We start from the raw sequence: 7709 nt of genomic DNA on the forward strand, positions 1-7709 counted from the left end.
CAGAAACCTGTTCTCGTGTTCTCGGAGCAATTGCCTGGTTAAAGACAGATATGGGAGATACGTACCCAGGGGAGGGGGATCAGTAAGAAGACGGTGGTTGAGCAAGAAGAGCCAAAAGGGCTCAAGAAAGTGGGGCTCCTTGGTGTAGCCGGAGTTTGGCCAGGGCCATGGGCAGGAGGTCCGGCCAGGAGCTGCGAATTTCTAGAGAGAGTTTAGTTAGATGGTTCAATAGGTTGGAATTGAGTGGCTATGATGAGGGATCGAGCCAGTAACAGATATCCAGCAGGATGTAGAGGAGGAGGGACTGATGTCAGAGAGTAGATGGAAAGTTGCGTTGATGAGGGTGGGCATAGGAGTAGGTCCAGGGTTCGTAAATAGAGAGTGACACTAGAGGATTTCCCATCCAGACAGTAGAATTGATGACTCCCTCATCATTCCGTGTCTGTTTCACCTGAAAATATGAAAAACCTGAGCAAAATTGGAGGGTCCCTTGCCAGGTAAGAGCCCGTGAGGAATGATGGGTCATCCGGTCCTGGATGGTGTCGCCGAATCTTCTTCGGGGATGGTGGGAGGCACTCGGTGAGCCTGAGCGAGGTAGGTATCACAGTGAAAGTGGGAAGAAATGTTAGAATGCGCTGATATCCAAGGGAAAATGGAAGGAGCAGTGGAAGCCAGGGACCTGGAGGCTGGAGAAAAGGCGGAGAAAGGGAGGGAGCAGGTCGCGCAGCCTGTTCCCAGGCCTCTAGCCGCTTGGATTTTAAAACTGCCGCATTTTTTCCTTTGGGGAGGCTGGAGGGGGATGGGGCGAGGTCAGAGCAGTTTTCAGTTCAGAGGAGGGGACAGTTGTGGCGGAGAGAAGGAGAAAAGGCATTCATGGTGAAGACTGAGCTAGGCGAAGACTGAGCTAGGCGACTGTGGTCTGGGACAACAGGGCCCCATAACGGGACGCATGGCAGTGGAGGATCGGTGTCCCTGTAAAGGGAGGGGGCCAGGAGTGGGAGGAGCAGGGAAGCTGAAGGGCTCAGAGTGAGCTGCAGAGTGGCCACTAGGATGGTGAGGATGTCTCGTCCTAACAGGGGCACGGGGCATGCTATCATCAAGGAGGCAGGGAAGGGGTCTGGTGGCCAGAGGGCAGGTGGATTTGCCGTCAATACCCATGTCCGAGATCTTGGAAGGATAAAGGGGCCCTAAAAAGGAGGGCAGGACAGAGAAGGCAGCCCCCGTGTCAACCGGGAAGGTGACCTACTACCTTCATTGTGACCCGAGGCTCAGCAAGGGTGATCGGGGTGGTCGAGTCAGGGCGTCTTCAGTCTTCAGCCAGTCCCAGCATGGCCAGTGGCGGAGCATCATGGCCCGGAAGGGTGGTCCCCTCACGCCTCCGCGTAAAGGGCCCACCACTTTTCCAGGGACAGTCACTCTTCCAGTGACCTTTTTGACCGCACGCTGGGCAGGGCTTGGTCGGAGCTCGGGGCTGGGGGCACTGCATTGCCCAGTGGCCTTCATTTCCGCATTTGAAGCATTCTCCGGTGGCGTTCCTTTCGTTGCACCCCCACCGCTCACAGCCCCCTTAGGGCCATGGCGGCTGCCGTCAACCTCAGGGCCACAACTAAGGCGTGACTGCAGGTCCACCTCCTGTGGAAGGCAGGCCTCCCATTCTGACTGTGCCTGCTCCTCCAGGGCATTAAGAACCTTCAAGGCCATTTTTCACTCGATCTCGGACCTGGGTTTGAGGACTAATAAAGACCTTAAAGGTCGGGTTAGAGAGTGGGGGGCATAGATTCAGACTATGCCCTCAGTTCCTGACGGGACTATGGCAGGGGTAGAATGGGCGCAGAAATGGAAGAGGCTGTTTTGGAGCTGACGTTCTTAGGATTTGGGCTCTAGGGGAGAAGGAAGCTTCTCGTTAAGAGGGTCTTTAGAGAGCACAGCTGCAACCTCTCGCAAAGGGAACTGGCCGGCCACCGGTGAATTAAAGTGCTGGCAGTCATGGTGGCGGAGTTACAGCGGAGCGCACAGAGGAAGGCGGGCGGTTAGACCTTACAGAGGGCACTGCGTGGGGTACTGGTTACTAAGGCAGGCTGCAAGGGAAGGGGAGAGCGCGGGAGAGGTGGCCTGGGTGGGCCTGGGAGAGGTATCGGCAGTTCAGTTTAAAAGCTGCAACCTCCCAGGGGCAGAACGGAGGAGGAAGGACAGAAGGTAGGTAGAGCCTATGGAGGCGTGTGTGTACCGACTGGGAAAGCAGGCAGGGGCGGCAGGGGACTTGAGTGTCCCGGTCCCGCAGCGGACGGACGGACGGCTACCGACTGCGTGACTGCAACCGACTGCGCAGCGGCGGAGGTGTGCAGGGACGTGGGTTTGTAAAAGGCGGTTTGAGTTTTCGGCCGCTGTGGGGCAGGGGGAAGAGGGGAGGCGGGGCCAGTGGGTCGACAGAAGGCGTGGCAGGAGGAGAGTCCAGCAGGGAGGAGGAGGGGAGAGTGTGGACGGACAGGGGCACGAGGCCGGTGGGAGAGCGGCGGCTTACGCCGGGGGAATTCGGGGGAGTTCTCCGGTGGAGGGGGTGAGGGGACGCGGAGACGATGGCGGTGCCGTCGCCGCGTCCCACACACAGCACATGAACCCACCCCCACATGCACCACACACACCGCGGGCTCAGCGGTGCGGGGAGCGGCACGGCGCAGGGACAGCCCGGAGGGAGGAGGAAGGGCGGAGCGAGGAGAGATGGCGGAAGGAACTTTGGGGGAGGGACGGGGAACGCAGAGAGATGGAGAGAGAGAGACTGTTAGAGAGACTGAGAGAGAGAGACTTGGGCAAATTTCCCAGTTCGCTGGCAGAAATTACTGAGATCGGTGTGACCTTAAAGTCAGTGTCCCGTTTTCATACTGAGGACACAGGTCCGGGGCAGGCCCAGCGTTTAGCCAGATCAGCGAGCAGGCACCCTAGAGGTGTGCTCAGGTCAGGTTTGGAATTTGGATTCCCCCTGTGCTTGATCCCCGTGGCCTGTAGCGGGGCTAAAGGCTGGCGTCCCAGCGGTTTAACCCACGCTACGGAGGGACGGAGGGACCGTGGGCGGGGTAGAGGCGTCCCTGCTACCCCCCCAGGTCCAGAGGAGCCTTCCTGGAAGGGTCCGGAGAGGCAATCTCTGACGTGGCCACGTTTTATGGACAGAGATGCCGGAGGGCGCGGCCACCTGGGACCAGCACGGGGGTAGGGTGGGACTCACCGCTGATGCTGCCAAACTGGTTAAAGTTGCTGAGCTGAAGAGATGAGGTCCTGATGGGTCCAGAGCCACGAGGAGGGAGAGGCGGGCACCCAGAGCCGTGGAGGGACGGCCAAAGGGAGTGCTCACGCCACCCGGGTTTCGAGGCACCAAATGTTAGGTTAGGTGGCTCAGGAGGCGGCGCAAGAAATAGAGTCCAGTGAATCAGAAAAGAAAGGAAAGGAAAAGGTTTATTCTGCGTCCCCGGGAGACCCACGTACCCCAAGGACAGGGCACGTGGATTCACGCCAACAGGGAGGGGGGCGCTTTTTTTATACTGCGGTTGGGTGAGGGGCGGGGACATGAGCTGAGGAATTCTCTGCTGCAGGGGATGGGCGGAATATTCAGGACGAAGTTCTTATCTGTGTGGGGGTTTGTGAATTCAGGGAGAAGCTGGTATCTGTGTCTGGCACCTTGATCTGTGAGAAATTCCAGGGGAAGTCCATTATCTCATCACATGTATCTGATCCTGGGCTCTCTCCAACCTAACAGAAACCACGTGACACACCACTCTGGGGTCCTTCCTCTGAGGCCACCTCCCCTCACTCCCCCCGGCCCACCTCTGCTCTGTGCCCTGCCCGCTACCCGCCCATATCACCCTTCCCCGGCCGTTCCTCCCCACGGAGTGCCCGGTTCTCCAGCCTCATCTTGCTCAGACTCAGCCGTTCCCCTTACAGCCCCGGGCCTGCCGCTGGGGGGCGCTGGACAAGCAGGTGCCTGTGCTGTGAGGACGCTGCTGTGAGGAAGCCCAAGGCCGTGGCAGCCCAGGGCACAGACCGCAGTCTACCCGGTGTCTGGCAGCGGGGGAGGCACTGGGCCTCTGGGAGAGGAAGGAAGGTCACGGTGCAGTGAGGGATTCTGGAGTAAAGGAAATGGGGACCGGGGACTGGAGGGGGGCAGGGAAGCGGCTCCAGGCCCCAGTGCCCGAAGGTGCCCGGCAGGCATCCTCTATTGAGGGCGTGAGGTCAGGTAGTGGAACTTGCAGAACAAGTGGTCTGGCTGGGAACAGAAGCTGGTCCGCCCTCCCATCCCCCCCCCCCACCACCTCCCCCCAGTGACTGTCTGACCACTGCGCTGCCAGGTGATCCCCCCCCCACCCCCCTCAGTGACTGTCTGACCACTGTGCTGCCCAGTGATGCCCCCCCACCCCGCCCCCGGTGACTGTCTGACCACTGTGCAGCCAGGTGATGGGGGGGGGGTATTATCCACCATGCAGATGAGGACGCTGGGCCTGCCCAGCTCCACGAGAGACCTGGGGAGTACGTCACCCTTGGGTCACTAGGAGAAAGGAGGCCCTGATCCCAAAGGCTCACCTGCAGGGGCCTCACTAGGGCTGCAATGGACATTTCCTCCTAGTTAGCCGCCTGCGGGCAGGTAGCCGCTGGGCAGGAGCGGGGACAGAGGGAGAGGGGACTGAGGAGAGCAGGGGAGCACCAGGGGCTAATTTCCAGAAGAGGAATCACTGGGTCATAAGGCAATTCCACTTTTAATTTTTGTTGTTGTTAATCCTCACTGGAGGATATTTTTTCCATTGATTTTAGAGAGCGTGGGAGGGGAAATAGAAAGAGAGAGAGAAAAACATTGGTGTGAGAGTGCCACATCGATTGGTTGCCTCCTGCATGCGCCCAGACCTGTGCGGGGAACCTGCAACCCAGGTATGTGCTCGTGACTGGAATCAAACCAGCAGCCTTTCAGTTCTCGGGGCCCACTCTCTAACCACTGAGCCATGCTGGCCAGGGCACACTTCTAATTTTCTGAAGTAACTCCATACTGCTTTCCACAGTGGCTGCACCAGTCTGCATTCCTGGAACCACTACGTTTTTAAAGTACATTACATATTTACACATATTATCTTGTTAATACTTTTGATTGGTGCTTAATTAACAATATTTCGGATTTATTTGGTATAAACTATATTAAATTAATTTCACCTGTTTCTTATTACTTTTCTAGTGTGGCTGTGGAAAGCTGGCTATTGAGTCTATGACTCCCTCACATTTCTATTGGGCAGTGCCACTCCGCTTGTCTCAGCAGCTCCCAGCTGGCCAGTCACTCCTTGTTTTATGTTTTTCTCTTTATTTTTCTAATAAGATGGATTGTGGTGCCATTGGTCAGCATGCACATGTAGGTTTCAGGTGGGGATTCTGTGTTGTTACAGGATGTGTGCATTGCACCATGCGCTCACCACCCGAAGTCAGACCTTCTCCTGCCCCCATATCCTAGGACCCCCTCACTCCTTTCCCTGGATTCTTCGTTTACCAGCCTGTTACTGCCTCGGAGGCCCACCCGATGGTGATCTTTCCTTGCAACGTTTCCGTGTTGGAGTGGGATCTGTTTTGTGAATGTGTATTTGTATTTGATCACTTTGAGTCTGTTTTGCTCTGGCTCTTGGCCCTGGGCAAGGCTCTGGGACCGCAGTGTGGCTCCTTCCGTCAAGGATCTTCCCATCTGCCGTGAGGGCGTTCACAGAACTAACATGGGGCGAAAGAACACCCATTATACTAATGTCACTACACCTGGCCTTCACCTTCCTGGGGGGACCCTCTCCTTAGTAATGAATGGAATAGTTTCAAGTGCCAAACCCACAAAACTGCAGAAATCACTGGTCTAGTTTTCTCCCCAGAATCCCCCGGACAGAGGCGATGCAGGTGTGCGCTTGCACTTGCCAGGCGGCCCGCATCCTCTCTTGCTCCTCCTCCTGCAACAAGCTCCTGCCTTAGCGGGGTTCTTCCTGGTTGCCGCTTCTCAGGCCCCAGACTTTGCGGAGTAGCTAGAAGCTGCTCGCTAGAGATTTTCCTTCCCGTCTCCTGACCTCGAAATTAATAGGCTCAACCTCGCTCCTGGAAAGAAGCAGAAAAATGTTTAAGTTAAAATCTCTCTTCCTTTGTATCGGCAGAGTTTGAAATTTTTTAAAAAATATTTTATTGATTTTTTACAGAGAGGAAGGGAGAGGGATAGAGAGTTAGAAACATCGATGAGAGAGAAACATCGATCAGCTGTCTCCTGCACACTCCCTGCTGGGGATGTGCCCGCAACCCAGGTACATGCCTCTGCTCGGACAGATGATAAAACTGCCGCGGGAATAGACGGGCACACAGGGCAGACTTCCGGCAGGGAATGGTGGGGTCCGCGGTCTCTGCAGTCTCTCCTTCCTGCTCTGGCTTTTAGAAGTCCTGAAGCGGGGGAGGGGGGTGGGGGCGCTGCTGTGTGGAGGGAGACTGGGAGGCGAGGGAAGAAGTAGAGATGGGGGAAGTGGAGGTGGGAAGCGCACGTGTCCCTCTGCTGTGGCTCCTCTGGATCCAGTCCCCCAGGTTGTGGTGACTGAAGTAGGACAGTGAGGGCAGCCCCACTATCAGGGGATGACCACTCATCTCTGTACCTGCCAGCAACAGGCGGACGTGGCTGCGGGAAGGGAAGTTGATGACTGTGGACTCAGGACCGAGGGGGACCCGACCTGGGGGATAAGACACGTAAGTGATAGACAGCTGTGGGGGTCCTCCCCAGAGAGGAGCTGAGACACACCTGCCTGTGGGGCACCTGGGCCAAAGGGCCCTCAGTGTGACCTGGGGTGAGGTCAGAGCCAGGGGTGAAGGTGAGGGTGGAGCTCATCCGTGCTCTGCCCACGCTCTCTGCCCCTGCACCCAAGGCCCCTCCATTCCCTCCTAAACAGAGGCAGGAGTAAACTCATTTCACTTTCCAATGAGTTTGATCCCTCACACCTCTCCCTCATTCCCAAGTCCTTCCTGCTCTCACGTCCTTCCTTCCCTGGCTCTGACCTCTCTCCTCTCTGCCCTTCAGTGGAAAGACCGGCTCACCTCCCACTGGGCAGGGACTCTCTCTCTCAGCAGAGGCTGGGCAATAGCAGAGGTGAGAGAGGGAAAGGCTCCTGGGCGGGGGTAAATGGGCATGGCTGACCAGCCAGAGGGAAAGCCGAGGGTTGGGGAGGTGATGGAGAAGGTGTTCCCACATCATCATTATTCTCTCATGGTCCAAGGGAGCCGTCCTTCCCCCAGGCCCGGGCCCACGGAAGGAGCAGCAGGAACTGAGAAATATCCCACCTGAAGAGAAAACGTGAGGGATTCCTCCCTCTCCCTCTTGCCTATTCTGGTCAATTTTATAAGTGAAACTTGTTACTGAAACTTAAAATTAGTGTTTTTAGGAAAATCTCCAAATATTTGGGAATATAGTTATGAATGTGTGAGCCCTGCAGAGTGGAACAAGAGAAGCTTTAAGAAATAAAGGTGCGCGTGGAGGACTGGCCCGGAGTGCTGGCCACACAGGGCTGCCCCAGCAAGTGCCGAGAGCCGCCTGCCGGGCAGCGGAGCACGGGCAGCCCTGGGGACCTGTGTCCTCTTTGGAAAGTGAAATGAGTACAGACCTGGTCTCTGCCGGAACCGAAACCACCCGTAGCAGCAATAGCACAAAAGTGCAAGAGAGACACTGGAAGGCCGGT

The sequence above is a fragment of the Myotis nattereri genome (genome assembly GCF_964212035.1).
Source record: "Myotis nattereri genome assembly, chromosome: 6".
NCBI lineage: Eukaryota > Metazoa > Chordata > Mammalia > Chiroptera > Vespertilionidae > Myotis > Myotis nattereri.